The sequence below is a fragment of the Dreissena polymorpha genome, chromosome 8 (assembly GCF_020536995.1).
Source record: "Dreissena polymorpha isolate Duluth1 chromosome 8, UMN_Dpol_1.0, whole genome shotgun sequence".
Lineage (NCBI taxonomy): Eukaryota > Metazoa > Mollusca > Bivalvia > Myida > Dreissenidae > Dreissena > Dreissena polymorpha.
In genome coordinates this window covers 59,077,724-59,092,428 of record NC_068362.1, presented here as the reverse complement: position 1 = coordinate 59,092,428, position 14,705 = coordinate 59,077,724, and the positions used below count along the sequence as shown (strand labels likewise).

Sequence of the window (14,705 nt, the reverse complement as noted above, 5' to 3'; positions counted from 1 at the left end):
CTCCCTTACACCAACTATGCCTTTGACCTTAATGCGAGCGACACCATTCTTGCGCGCGACTATTCGACTTGATGACCATGAAAGTCAATGTTTTTCGAAATACAATCATGCGCAATTAAGTAACGGTCATTGCGGTGTTGTTGTTTTTTAATCTGAATGTATACTTTTTCCCACTGTGCTAATGATAACCTTTTTTTGAAGGGATTCCGAAACTAGAGAGTTTTAACTAGCATTCAAATAATAGTTACTAGACGTTATTGTATGTTGAACTTTTTTTTTCTATTTCATTTAAAGATAATTTGCTTACGGCTTATCCTTGAATGAGCGAACAGTTTTAGAGAGCTCGTGGGCACTAATATAAGTCAAACGACGACGGGGAATGGCCGCGCACTTCATTCCTTACATAAGAATGTTGAAAAACAAATCAAATGAATTCAATGTAAACAGTGTCTATATTTGTTTTTATCTTTAGTAAAATAACGCAATCGAAATTGGTTTAATAATAACGGATATATATTCTTAAAGAATTTGAACTTGTTTATGAGGGGTGGCGGGTTGAAGCACTCTCAAGCTTTTGTTTGAACTATTAAGGCTTTTCTTTTTGCCTCTCTATATTTTTTACGCAAGGATAAAAACACCCTAAACATGCCAGAAAGTATATTATTTGTTACGATTGCTAAATCCATGGTCCTGAGCTAAATCTTAAATTAATTTTCGATAGTTTTTACCAATAACGTTGGTACCAATCTTCACTTCATTATGCAGTTATATTTGTCTGATATCAACTAAATCTCCAACGGTAACACTCAATTGATACTGAATGTCGACATAACGGTATGTTATACTGGAATGATTTAAATGACTTAGTAGCTCATGCCGTTTTCTGCAGAGCAGGGGAATGTTATGTACAGCTTTACTTTCCGTTATTATTTATTTGCTCATCATAGCTATGTATTGAAGTTTGTTAATAGCCCACAAATGCATGTGTATGGTTAAACGGAACGGCCATATAGACCTCGTTCGCAGTTGGGCAAATGCATGGATGCATTGCATTAAAATAAGCAAACTAACACTATACGTTGTCTTATTGATAATCATGAATCATAATAGTAAACTGTTTGAAACGATTTTCATCGATTATTTTAAAAATGTGTATTACCGACTGAAACGTTCAACCTACCATTGAAATGCATAAGCCTGCGTGGAATAGTAGTGGCGACTAGGTTTTCCTTCTAGAGATCCCGGGTTCGAACACGAAGGCATTCATCATGTTTTGTTATTTTATCTTTTTTTTTCGTGGTTAAAATTATTTTCTAACTACCGCAAATATCACGTATTTTCTCATAAATTCATTATTGACATTTTATAAAATGCGAACTCTGTCGACGAGCCCCTAAGTATACTGGAAACGCACTGTCCGTCTAAGTTTACTGGAATTGCATTGTCTCTCGAAAAATATCAGAGGTTTTAACATGAAACTTCTTACGTAAATATATTACATATATATAATAATTGAAGGAATATGCATTGCACAAGAAAAATAATTCTTGATACAATAGTTGCAGGGTTTTTACCGTTTTAAATGTTATAAATTCAACTGTTGTCTAAAGCGTTACACATTCTGACACATCAAAACATTATTCAAATATTTCCCTCTTAATCTAACTAATAAATTAAAGTAAAGATTTCTTATTAGCAAAATGGCAATTCGAGATTGATTTTGTATATGTGGGTGGGTGTATTTTATTATATTTCAAACTGTTATAAAAGTTATTCAAACATATCAAGGCGTTCACTGCCAGTGCCTACTCCAGTAACTGACAACTGCCATTTTTAATAAAAGGCAGGGGCTAAATAATTGTTTGATTACTTTCACGATAAATCCCTATATGATTTTTATGGACGGTTCAGGAATCGAACCATCAACGGTGCGGTTGTTGAAAAGTGTGTATCCGGTAGAGTAAATGACTTGGTATTGAGCTTTAAAACAATGTCCTTATACAATTACTTAAGTAATGTTCGTGTTCGTATTCGACATTCCGAATCAATAAGCTTATCCCTATGGTTAGGTTACAATCAGGACAAATGATTCTCACAAAAGCTCACCAACTTTGTGCCTCGTCAGGCTCCAAATGTAGTCGCGAAATTAGCAGTTTTGAGCACCAGTAATATGCAGAACATGGAAATGCTACTGAATTACAACACATGTACCGATATAAACGAATAACGGATCTAAAGAAACATAATAAAAACGTTGACATAAAAGAACAATACACTATGTTTGTAAAATTAAATACGCGCGATGCGGAACATAGTTTGATGAAGCGGTATAACGTTGTGCATTTATAAACTCAATCTTGACGTTCATGTGTCACATTGAGAGGTGCATTTTAAGCGCGTGACAACGAAATCTCTGTTCACTAAGTCAGAGACAACAATAAACAAACCCGTTATCGTGTCTGTCTTTCTCAAACACGCGACATATGATGTCCGTGAATGACTTCAAAATTTAGATGGCTGTCTACCGAAGCAAAGCTTTAAAATCAACACAAAACAATTATTGTAAACGGGTTATAACTAACCGCCTGTGTAGGACTACTGCTGTTTTGTCGTATCCATTGGCTAGTATACGGTGACACGTTTAAGTGTGATTTAAATCAGCAATACACCTGATAGATATATGTTATGGTATATGTTTCATTCACAGCGTCGACGACTAGACACGTCTTTTGTATTAGTTTATTAGTGCGATGTATAGTTGCTACAGTGGTAGAAATATTATATCAAACTGGGAGTTTGTTTTGAGGGAATATATACATATACATATATATATACACATATACATATATACATATATATATATATATATATACATATATATATATATATATATATATATATATATATATATATATATATATATATATATATATATATATATATATATATATATATATGTGTATATATATATGTATATGTATATATATATATATATATGTATGTATGTGTGTATGTATGTATGTATGTATGTATGTATGTATGTATGTATGTATGTATGTATGTATGTATGTGTATATGTATGTGAGTATATGTATAAGTGTGTTTATATATATATATATGTGTATATATGTATATGTATCTATGTATGTGTATGTGTATATGTATGTGTGTATATGCGTATATGTGGGTATATGTGTATAATATCTATACAATAATATATACACAGCGTATAACACATAATATGTAGCGACTTCCGAATATTGGCGCGTAACGTCACGTTCACGTCGGGTAACGTTACGTAATTTGTTTGTAATTTTGTATTTACTTCCGTTATGATCGACAGAAGAAAACGCTATGTAAAGTTGTCATAATAATCGTTTACTGAAGAAGGCCTTTGGCCGAAATATTTAATAAAAGAGTAAATGTGTGAAGTTTTAATAATTTCCTCCCTCTGGAGATCCAATACATAGAGTATAAACTGAATTAGTTTTGCATTTAACGATATATATGATATATATTTTGCACTTAAATATGATATTAAGTTCATTTTAGATATACAATTTGAATTAAACAAGTGAATGAACAAACTGAAGACCGTATGCAGTAGAATGAGTGAAAATTCAACCTGTAATACCAACCACAAAATTTAAGGTCAGTAGGTGTAAATAGAGGGATCGGTCGGGCTAGTGGAAACCGATTTACAAATTGAATACCACAATAAACATAAAACAACGAAACATTTCATTAACTTACAAAATACGCGTGTTTTCAGCATTTATAAAATAGATTATTACCTCGCTACCCTCCTTTTGTATTATATGAGTCGCGTTCTGAGAAAACTGGGCATAATGCATGTGCGTAAAATGTCGTCCCAGATTAGCCTGTGCAGTCCGCACATGCTAATCAGGGACGACACTTTCCGCCTGAATTGGATTTTTGCTAAGAAGAGACTTCATTTTAACGAAAAATGTCATTAAAGCGGAAAGTTTCGTCCCTGATTAGCATGTGCGGATTGCACAGGCTAATCCGGGACGACACTTTTCACACATGCATTATGCCCAGTTTTCTCAGAACACGACGCATATGTAGTGCCTTATGTTTTTTACGTAGGCATGGTAGGTGCCCTTTATAAGGTTAAATGAAACTGTTTACTGATATTAGACATGACAGCAATCAGACTTTTTTAAACAGATTTAAAAATGAAAAGAACACCTACGCCAAGGAACGATATTACAATCATGACGCATATTCATACTAAAAATACACTTCCGATTATAATTAATCGTAATTGGAAATTTGCATCAGTAAACATTTTTTTCCGATCGCGAAATGGTTAAGTAATTTAAGGACGTTCTGTTCCTTTCGCTCAACAATGGAACAATACGTAGATCAATCATTTAAGAATCAAATTCTTACTTTAAGAATATTATACACAAGTTTGCCAACTGTGGAAGGCGATAGTTTTTTATCCATATGACACCGGTTCTAGTTGGGACAAACCTTTTGTTTCAAATAAAGCACTGCTATTAAAATGGAAATCAAAATGCACGAAGTTTAAATATAGCGATTTCAGACATTTACTAACTCACATTTACAAGCCCGCATGTGTGAACAGTAAGCAAAAGGATGTTCATCATAACGTCGTGTTCGCTACTCATTAAGTGAGTATGATATAACAGTACAACCATACATTAACAAACGAACGCCGATTTAATATTAAAAAATGTATGCTATGTATACAGATCAAAATATTTTCTTTCTATACAAATTGACGCGTACATAACAACAATGATGCGTATAAACCTATTATCGATTTGACACGTTGAATGAAGATCTAAGTATGCCATTCATTTTGAATACGTAATTAAATGGATAAGCTGTATTCGTCTATTCTAATATGCAGTATAATATGAACGAGGTTTAAATCCGCATTCACTACATATTTAAATAAAATCGATACATTAAATGTGGTCTTCAAAACAAGCTCAATCCGTTGTACTTGTAACATGTAAGTGCGTTGTGAAAAAATCTCTAGTAAAGAAGATTCCGGAAAAAGTCATCATTCTTCTTCTTGTAATTTTGCGTTGCTAGCCATCTCGATTGTAGAAAGTGATGGCTGTGCGCTGTTACTATTTCTTCTTAAAACAAAAATAAAGGAGAACACAGCACCCAATCCCACAGCATCCACCAACAGATCCCCCCACGGCCGGTGCGATTATGCTGAAACAGAGGAAGAACAGTACAATCATGTAAATTATTTAATCGATTAATTATTTCATGAAGTTAATATTTCTCGGTCGAAAAGATACATAATAGATTATCAACATAATGTCATACTAGTCAATACAAAGTCTTACTTAGGAGCAGCAGTACTCGTTGTGGGACCTTGATTTTGGACTGGAAAACCGCAAATACCTTTAAAACAAAAAGATGTTATAAAACACATGGACCGCATTTCATTGCTAGTATCGTTAATTATTAATATTTAATAGTGAAATTTTATATTAGTTACATTAAAAATGTAATGTTAATTCCTTACCTATGGTTACCAGAGATAGAACAAGAATTCTCGTGATTACACCGATTGTAGGCATCTGCAATGCACAACATACATAATTAGCAAATAGATAATTATGTCGTATTAATGCCTCGTTTTGTCATCTAAGAATATACAAAAGACCGATAAAAGGGCGCTTTTCCAAACAATCATTTTCTATTTCAAACTTCTTACAAAATAACCGTTGAAATCGATATCAGACAATCGATAGACACATCGAACCATCCATATGGAAATCAGGTTTTAAAAAGGGTTAATAAATGTTTACTTATACACAGCAAATTATTGCAAAATCGTATTAAGCTTATTTTTTTTAGAGACGATACTAACTGTCCGCCCTAGAAATGGTAGGACTATTCGATACTTTTCAAATTTAAGTGTATGCAATTGTTGTGCATGTATGATGCAACCAACTTATAAATAACATAAAATTTATAATTACACCTTAATATCCTTAACATTTAAATAAATGCATATTTCTTGTAAGTATAAATATAGTATACTTATTACAACTTAAAAACATGTAATCGAAATGTTTAAAGATACATTTTTTATGTAGAATACTTTTTAAACATATTATTGTTATCAATAATAATATGATTATTATTATTGATATTTTGTTATAGGGAACCAAGATTAATTGTTCTTTTATTTCCATTCATGATTTGATATCAAATAATTGAATTCATAATTTGCATGTCAAGAAAGACACAAAAATAGCTTTCTTGATCATGCACTAATAGCCGTCTCATGCTGCAATATTTTGAGCAATCGTGCTTCAAATAAATGGTATATTATGTATCCGATAACACTACAGTGTAGCATTACTGGAAACGAACAACTGGTTTAGCAAGATTAAAGATGCAGATACACAAATTCTTCATGAATTTGTTTAAATACCACAATACAACACTCTGTTATAATCATAGTTGGTGTTGCTGAACTATATTATAAGTATTCATGAGTGTATGATTATTCATATGAGAATCTTGAATCGGAATAATTTTCTTAACATATATGAACTGTTTAATGTAAATATTAAGATTAAGGTGTGTTCTATCGCCCATAGTTGTATTACAAGTTTTAATATATATTCGATGAGTGCGACATTACAATTTGTTTATTTGATTAACAATAGTATATTGTTTTTATGTACAAATAACAAAAACTGTTTATTAAAAATATTATTTAAATATATTTTGAACATCAGTGCAATCGTGAAAATACAATATAAACATTATGTAACGAAACCTATCGAAAATTTGTGCAAAATGATTTGAATTGAACCAAGAGGCTGGGGAGCACTCAGAACAAAATGAAACCAGGAAGTATAAGGTATATTCGGAATTTTATGAAACCATAAATTCTCAGGTGCACTCGGAGTAAATTGAAACCTGGAAGTCAGGGTTATACTCGGAATATGAAATCAAGCAGTATGAGGTATACTCGGAATTCAATGAAATCAAGACCTGTGAGGTATACTCGGAATTTAATGAAAACAGACCGTCTGAGGTATACTCGGAATTCAATGAAACCAGGACGTCTTAAGTATACTCGGAATTCAATTAAAACCAGGACGTCTGGGGTATACTCGGAATTCAATGAAACCCGGAAGTTTGAGGTATACTCGGAATTCAATGAAACCAGGAAGTCTGAGGAATACTCGAAATTCAACGCAAACAGGAAGTCTGAGGTATACTCGGAATTCAATGAAACCCGGAAGTCTGAGGAATACTCGGAATTCAATGAAAACAGGAAGTCTGAGGTATACTCGGAATTCAAATCTTTTATATAAGAAAAAGACGCACTTCATGCTAATTCACCACGTATTGTAAGCTAACAAAAATGTTGTATGAAACTTATTTCCTCAATAAGCTAAATACGTTCCTTTAACGGAGTTCGTACACTCAAACGAATGTTAAAATAATAAGTTTTTCTGCTCTCCCGGCAGCTTTTTTTGTAGTAACCTATATATTAATCTGGTAAAATCAAAATAAAACAACAAAAAAGTTTAATTATGTGATATCATTTCATTATACATATAGGTACGCGCAAATACGTTAGTGTAATACTATTTATTTTGAGCATTTTAAGACACCTTCTGATGTGACAAAAATGTATAAAAATATCACAAAGTAAACACACAAGCACAATAATATATAATAGAAACATTTTAACAAAATGTTGTTTTATATGTAAGATTATATAGAAAGAAAAAAATGTGAAAGAGAAACATGTACATTCAGTTATGACGGGTGTTTCATGGCTTGTACTGTTGTTTGTTTCTAAAAAATGTGCTCTGTATATAATAAAAAAAAATTAAAAAGATTAAATAAAAAAAGAAAGAAATTGACACAAACCTTTTCGCACTGCTTCGGACAACTATACACCTCCGATTCCTCTCTGTGCGCTATGTACTGCCTTTAAAAAGGAAGCGCTATTGTGGCAGGTTTTACGTCGCCCAGATTAAATCGATTTACTTTCTTAAAATTTCACGGTTAGGCGGCTCAACGAACGATCATTGGTCGAGGTGTTGAGGTGTCAAATTGGAACGTTTTATGACAAAGAAAGACCTTCCCGATTGTCGTGTAATTTCTGCAAATTCTTTACAACAAAATACCTTCACGATTCATCGTGTTTATCTCTGACAATTGGTTTAGAACAAATTACCTTTCCGATCGTCTTTTTTAAGTTGGTTTTTCTTATGCTACTTGTGCATTCATGAAGTTATCAATGCCATATCTTAAAAAATGAAAAAAAAAGAAATAGTTCTTTGTTTCGTTTCATGCCAGCTTTATACAAACTTAGAGGCATATACATAAATAAATAAATAATATATATATATTCTTTGGACAATATTAAAACGACTTTGTCACTTGCACACTTTTTGTTTTATTATAAATTTGTAGTCCTACAACCACTTGTTAACATGTGGTAGATGTATTGTAATGTTTTTGGTCTGTAAACCTAAACATATATGCGTATATCATATAATGCGCTTGTGACTTAGCAATAAAGTTAAATTTATAGCCAAGTGTAATATGTATCCGTATATTCTGAGCCATTACGCGGTAAATTTGGATAATAGCATCACTTCCCTGTTCACGTATGGAAATGAAACCACGACATCTATAAATTTAATATGTAGATGTTGTATAAGTCAAGGCGTTACGAATCCGATTCATGGTATTATGCCTGATAATCACGGTACAAGTTTCGTTTTTAACTCAATGCAAATTTTAATTTTTAAAATGTATATTTCATTGCTGATGGAGCGCTTCCAAGTAAAATCTTATGCGAAAAGCACAATCGTTCAGAAATAATTGCAACTTTTTGCACTTTTAAGTTATTGCTTCACTCTTATTTATTAATCTGTATTGATGTAGAATTGTTGATACATTGGCTAAGTGTGTACTTCATGTGAATAGAAGTTGTATTGCTGAATTATTGACCTTCACCAATATTTTATTGTATATAATTTAACCTTTTTTGATTAAGAAAAAAAATCCGGTATTTTGTTACCTTCGCCTTAATACATAATTCTTCTATGGGGATTATGAGCAATTAACAATTTTCTCATTCTCGGCAGATCTTTATGTGATCAAAATGACGAGATAAGTTAAAGTATAAACATATGTTATGTATCTTGTTGATGTTTTTAACGCATATTTAAATCTTATAAAACATATATTGGGATATAATTTACTAAGTGTGTTACGCCAACAGTTAAAAGTTTCTTTGTGGCTATCAGAGTTTCAAAATTATAGCAATTAACATGATTGTTATTACAGGAATTGTTAATTATCGTCGACGTCTTTGCCGTTTATGTGTAATTTTTAAGACAATTATTACACCGATGAAGCGCATAGTTTACTATAAACTCTTTAGAGAATATAAATGAGATCAGTTTCTATTAAAAGTATCGCTTGCAACACAATACATACGGTGAACTTTTCAGAAAATAAAAATGTGTGAGTGTATAATAATAAAAGGACAATGACACATATCGATTCTTCAAAGATTATGTATTGGCCATGTGGGTAGCGATATAATTTCTTCGAAACACAAACAACTCGACTTTAACTAATCCTGCACTCGACTTGTTTATTACCGCGTATTGTGAGGTTGAGACTTTCGAAGATGTACATCATGCTAACAACAACTTCAGCTTTTTATTATGCCTCGAACATTTATCAGCGGAAATACGTAGTACATATGGACGTATGAAACGGTTTTCGGATTATATTTGCATATTATCTTTCCCGTATTAAAAGATTACTCAAAATAAATATAAAGCATAGTCGAACGGTGTTTGAAGTGCAAGAATCCTAGGTCGAAGCTCAAGATCGCAGTTGAAGGTCGAACGTAAACTGTTCAACACAAAAGTTCGGTCGACACCGAAATGCGATTCAACATTGATGTGCTACTTTAATCTTGTTATCATCGTTTATTTAATTACACAAATTCGTTTCTTACATCGGCCTGGACTGTGAAAGGTGTTGTGTATGTGGGTTTAAGACAACGCGAGAACACAGGTCTGTTTGATGGCTAGTTTAATACTACATACACAACAATTGGCGACGAGGATTGAGCAGAGTTTTTATTTCGGGAATTTTATCCTTTCTTTCAAAATGAAGTATTGTGCATAACATTCTGGATATTACATCTGTGATAATCATGGCAACAGCGTTAATAGGAAGCATTAATCCGTTTGAAAGTAACAGAGAAACGTGGACTTCTTATCAAGAACGCCTGGAGCAATATTTTATTGTGAACGATATTGCAGCTGAAAAGAGAGTGGCTGGATTACTTACCCTCCTAGGGGAAAGGACATATTGTCTTCTCAGGAGTTTAACGTCGCCGGCAAAGCCGTCGGAGAAGACGTACAAGGAACTGTGTGATTTGCTTAGCACTCACCTTAGTCCAAAACCGCTGATCATTGCCGAACGTTTTCGATTTCATAAACGAAATCAGGCGACGGGGGAATGTATCAAGGACTATGTAGCGACATTATGGAAGTTGGCGGAATTTTGTAACTTTGGCGACAACCTTAACGACACATTAAGGGACAGATTCGTTTGCGGTCTTCGTGAGGAAACAACACAAAGGAAGTTGCTTTCAACAGTTGACCTAACATTCGCTAAAGCAATAGAAATTGCGACTGCTATGGAAACAGCGACCAAAGACGCCGCAGAACTTCAGTCGTCGGCAGCTACCGGAAGTGTACACCGGATTGCTAACCGTAAACACACAAAGACAAGACCACCGCCTAAAAGGGAAACGGTGCAAGTTACTTCCAAACCGAACTGTATTCACTGTGGGAAGAACAACCATGTGTCACAAAAATGTCGGTTGAAAAATGCCGTATGTCACTTCTGCAAGACAAAAGGACACATTTAGAAAATATGTCTTAAAATGAAACACGTCAATGCAATGAACACCACAGATAATGACAATGTTTGATTATTAATTCTGTGAACCGTGGAGACAACAAAATCACAGTGTCAACTGAAATTGACGGACATATATTCAGAATGGAAGTTGACACAGGATCGGCAGTGACATTAATGTCGGAAATTGATTTCCGAAAACGGTTAGGAAATGTAACACTAGATTCCGCGAAATCAGTACTTAAGACGTACTCCGGGGAAATCATTAAACAAGTAGGTACCAAGGTTGTAACAGTAAAGTACAATGGACAATCAACACAATTACGGCTTTGTGTGGTTCAAGGCACTGGTCCTATGTTGTTCGGGAGAGACTGGCTTACGGCTATCAAGTAAGACTGGCAACGCATTGTTCCCGTAAACGTGATCGAAAGAGATATTGTTAAAGACAGACTAAACACGATTTTGAAAAACAATGCAATTGTTTTCGATGAAGGTATCGGAAAAGTGAAGGACATAAAAGCCAGGTTAACATTGAAAGAAGACGCGTCACCCAGATTCTTGAAAGCAAGGACAGTTCCGTACTCTATGAAACCGAAAATAGAGCGTGAACTCGACAGCCTTGAAAGGCAAGGTATTATTTCGAAGATAAATACCAGCAGATGGGCAACGCCAATCGTTCCAGTATTGAAAAGCAACGGACAGGATGTTCGAATTTGTGGAGACTTTAAAGTGACAGTCAACCGAGCACTGAAAGTTGACAAATACCCCCTACCAAGGATCGAGGACATCTTCGCGAATCTGTCACACACACAGAAATACTCGAAACTGGATCTTCGCCAGGCGTATCTCCAACTTGAGGTCGACGACAACAGCAAGGAATTGTTGACCATTAACACTCATGCAAGGAATTGTTGACCATTAACACTCATCAAGGGCTGTATCGGTACAACAGATGTGTGTACGGAATATCGTCACTTCCCGCAATCTGGCAACGCACAATTGACCAGATACTTCAAGGAATACCTGGAGTACAATGCATTCTTGATGACATGATCGTGACAGGGGACAGTGATCAGTCTCATTTGGATAATCTCGAGAAAGTGCTTTGTCGTTTGAACGAGTTTGGTTTAAAACTAAACAAAGACAAATGTGTGTTCTTTGAGGATAGAGTTACGTATTGTGGACACGAGATCGACAAAGATGGATTATGGAAGTGTAATGACAAGGTGCAGGCTGTGATTGACACACCCACACCTAAAGATGTTACTTCTTTAAGGGCATATCTCGGTGTTCTCAATTACTACCACAGGTTTCTGCCGAATCTCGCGACTGTCATTAAACCATTAAACGCGATGCTTGAAAAAAATCGTCTGTTTATTTGGTCAAAAGAATGTGAGATCGCGTTCCACAATTCAAAAAAGCTGATCATTTCTGAGCCCGTGCTTACGCATTATAACCCAGATCTACCTGTAAGACTGGCTACGGATGCCTCTCCGGTAGGAATATCGGGAATACTGTCTCATGTCATGACAGACGGTTCTGAAAAAAAACCTATTGCTTTCGCGTCAAGGTCGTTAAGCAATACCGAGCAAAGATACGCGCAGATTGATAGAGAAGCGTTGGCTATATTCTGGGCAGTAAAGAAATTCTACCCATACCTGTACGGTCGGAAATTTTGCCTTGTAACGGACTGTCAGCCGCTGTTATCAATCTTCAGTCCAAGCAAAAGCAAACCCGCAACAACTGCTGCGCGCGTACAAAGATATGCTTTGTACCTATCCGGTTTTGATTACGACATAGAGTACAAATGCACAAAACGGCATACAAATGTTGATGGGTTGTCCAGACTACCCGCGCCGAATCATAATCATAACTCTGATGATGTAGAAGAAATATTCTACACTTCACAATTCAAGCAACTCCCTGTAACAAGTTCGCAAATTAGCCGCGAAACGCAGCGCGAGCCAATTATGTCACGCGTCTTAGAATACGTCAAAAAGGGCTGGGCTTCAAACGCTAATGACCCAGTACTCAAAAGCTATTATTTCCGCCGAAACGAGATAACACTTCATCGTGGGTGTCTGATGTGGGGAAATAGGGTTATCATTCCCATTAAACTAAGAACGCGTGTGCTCGATCTGTTACATGCTAGCCATCCGGGAATTGTAAAGATGAAAGGACTAGCTCGGAGCTATGTCTGGTGGCCGAGGATTGATGCTGATATTGAAAGTCTGGTCAAACGTTGTAATGGTTGCGCAATGCAACAGAAGTTACCAGCGCATGTCCAATTACATCCGTGGGAATGGCCAAGCTCTAGCTGGGAGCGGATACACGTTGATTTCGCAGGCCCATTTCTAGGACGAATGTTCTTAGTCATGGTTGATGCTCACTCTAAGTGGCCTGAGGTCATTGAAATGAATACAACGAACACAGAAAGAACAATTCAAGTCATGCGAACCGTATTTGCAAGATATGGGTTACCGAAACAAATTGTTTCTGACAATGGAAGTGCGTTTACATTTGAAAGCTTCCAACTGTTCATGAAAAGAAACGGAATTCTCCATATAAGGACTGCGGTCGCTAAGCCATCCACAAATGGTCTTGTGGAGCGCTTCAATGCTTCTTTCAAATCAAGCATTCGCGCAATGAACAGCGAAACGGATAACCTTAACCAGAAACTGAATTGCTTTTTGCATACATATCGTAACACGCCGCATTCTACAACTGGCGAAACACCAGCAAAATTGTTCTTAGGTCGTGATTTGCGAAGTTGGTTAGATTTGCTTAAACCTGATACTAAGCAGCACGTGAATGACCGACAAATGAAAATGTCAGTTCCGGACAGAAATAAATTTCGCGAACTAGATTTAGGTCAGAGTGTCCTTGCCCGAGGTTTTAGGCCTAACTTTAAGGAAAAATGGATAAAGGGCACTATTGTTTCATGCGACGGACCACTTATGTACAAAGTGGACATCGGTAATACAGTGTGGAGAAGGCACATTGATCAGCTTCGCGCTACGGACGTGCAAAACGCTTCAAATGAAAATGACACAATTCCATTACCGTGCGAACCGCTATCTGTTACCGAGACTCCGTGTCATAGCCAATTAATGTCAGACCACCCGGTACTAATTGAGGACAAAGATAAAAATGATAATGATTCTCAAAATGATCCTCTGGTTTCAAATGAGCAATTAACTAAGGAGCGTCGGTATCCATTGAGAAACAGGCGACAGCCTGAACGACTGTTTTATCAGTAGTAATTTGTAACTAATCAGATTAATTGCTGCAGTACTTTTCCTCGGACATTTTTGTACTTGTGAATGCTAATGAGCTCTGAGGATTTTATATCATTGTGTAGTAACGATATATAACAATGGACAATTAATGCGTAATTTCACAGTAATTAGATAAGAACACTGACTGAGTTGATATTTGAACAAGAAATGTTATGTTTGAAAATGATTATTCATATTATTTTTTAAATGCATTATGCATTAAAACGGGAGAATTGTTATGTATAATGATCCCGTCAGTCATGATAAACCCCGCCTACCATGTTGTATTGCTGCAAGCCTATCGCTGTATCTGTGTAGTATTAAACTAGCCATCAAACAGACCGGTGTTCTCGCGTTGTCTTAATCCCACATACACAACAAAAGGGTCTTATCGAATATTTATGCACAAATCAGGTTATTAATCAATCAGCAAAACAATTAAAAACACATTTTGCTCATCTCTATCAGTCATGAACCCAA

At 35.2% G+C, this 14,705-nt stretch overlaps 1 long non-coding RNA gene across 1 annotated transcript; it reads right to left on the bottom strand.

Moving 5' to 3' along the window:
- Positions 1 to 4,691: 4,691 nt before the first annotated feature.
- LOC127842572 (uncharacterized) lies at positions 4,692 to 8,046 on the bottom strand. Its single transcript, XR_008031708.1, has 4 exons — positions 7,918 to 8,046; positions 5,540 to 5,594; positions 5,358 to 5,415; positions 4,692 to 5,220 (listed from the first exon to the last, which is right to left on the bottom strand). It is a non-coding gene; the product is annotated as an uncharacterized LOC127842572 (long non-coding RNA).
- Positions 8,047 to 14,705: the final 6,659 nt, after the last annotated feature.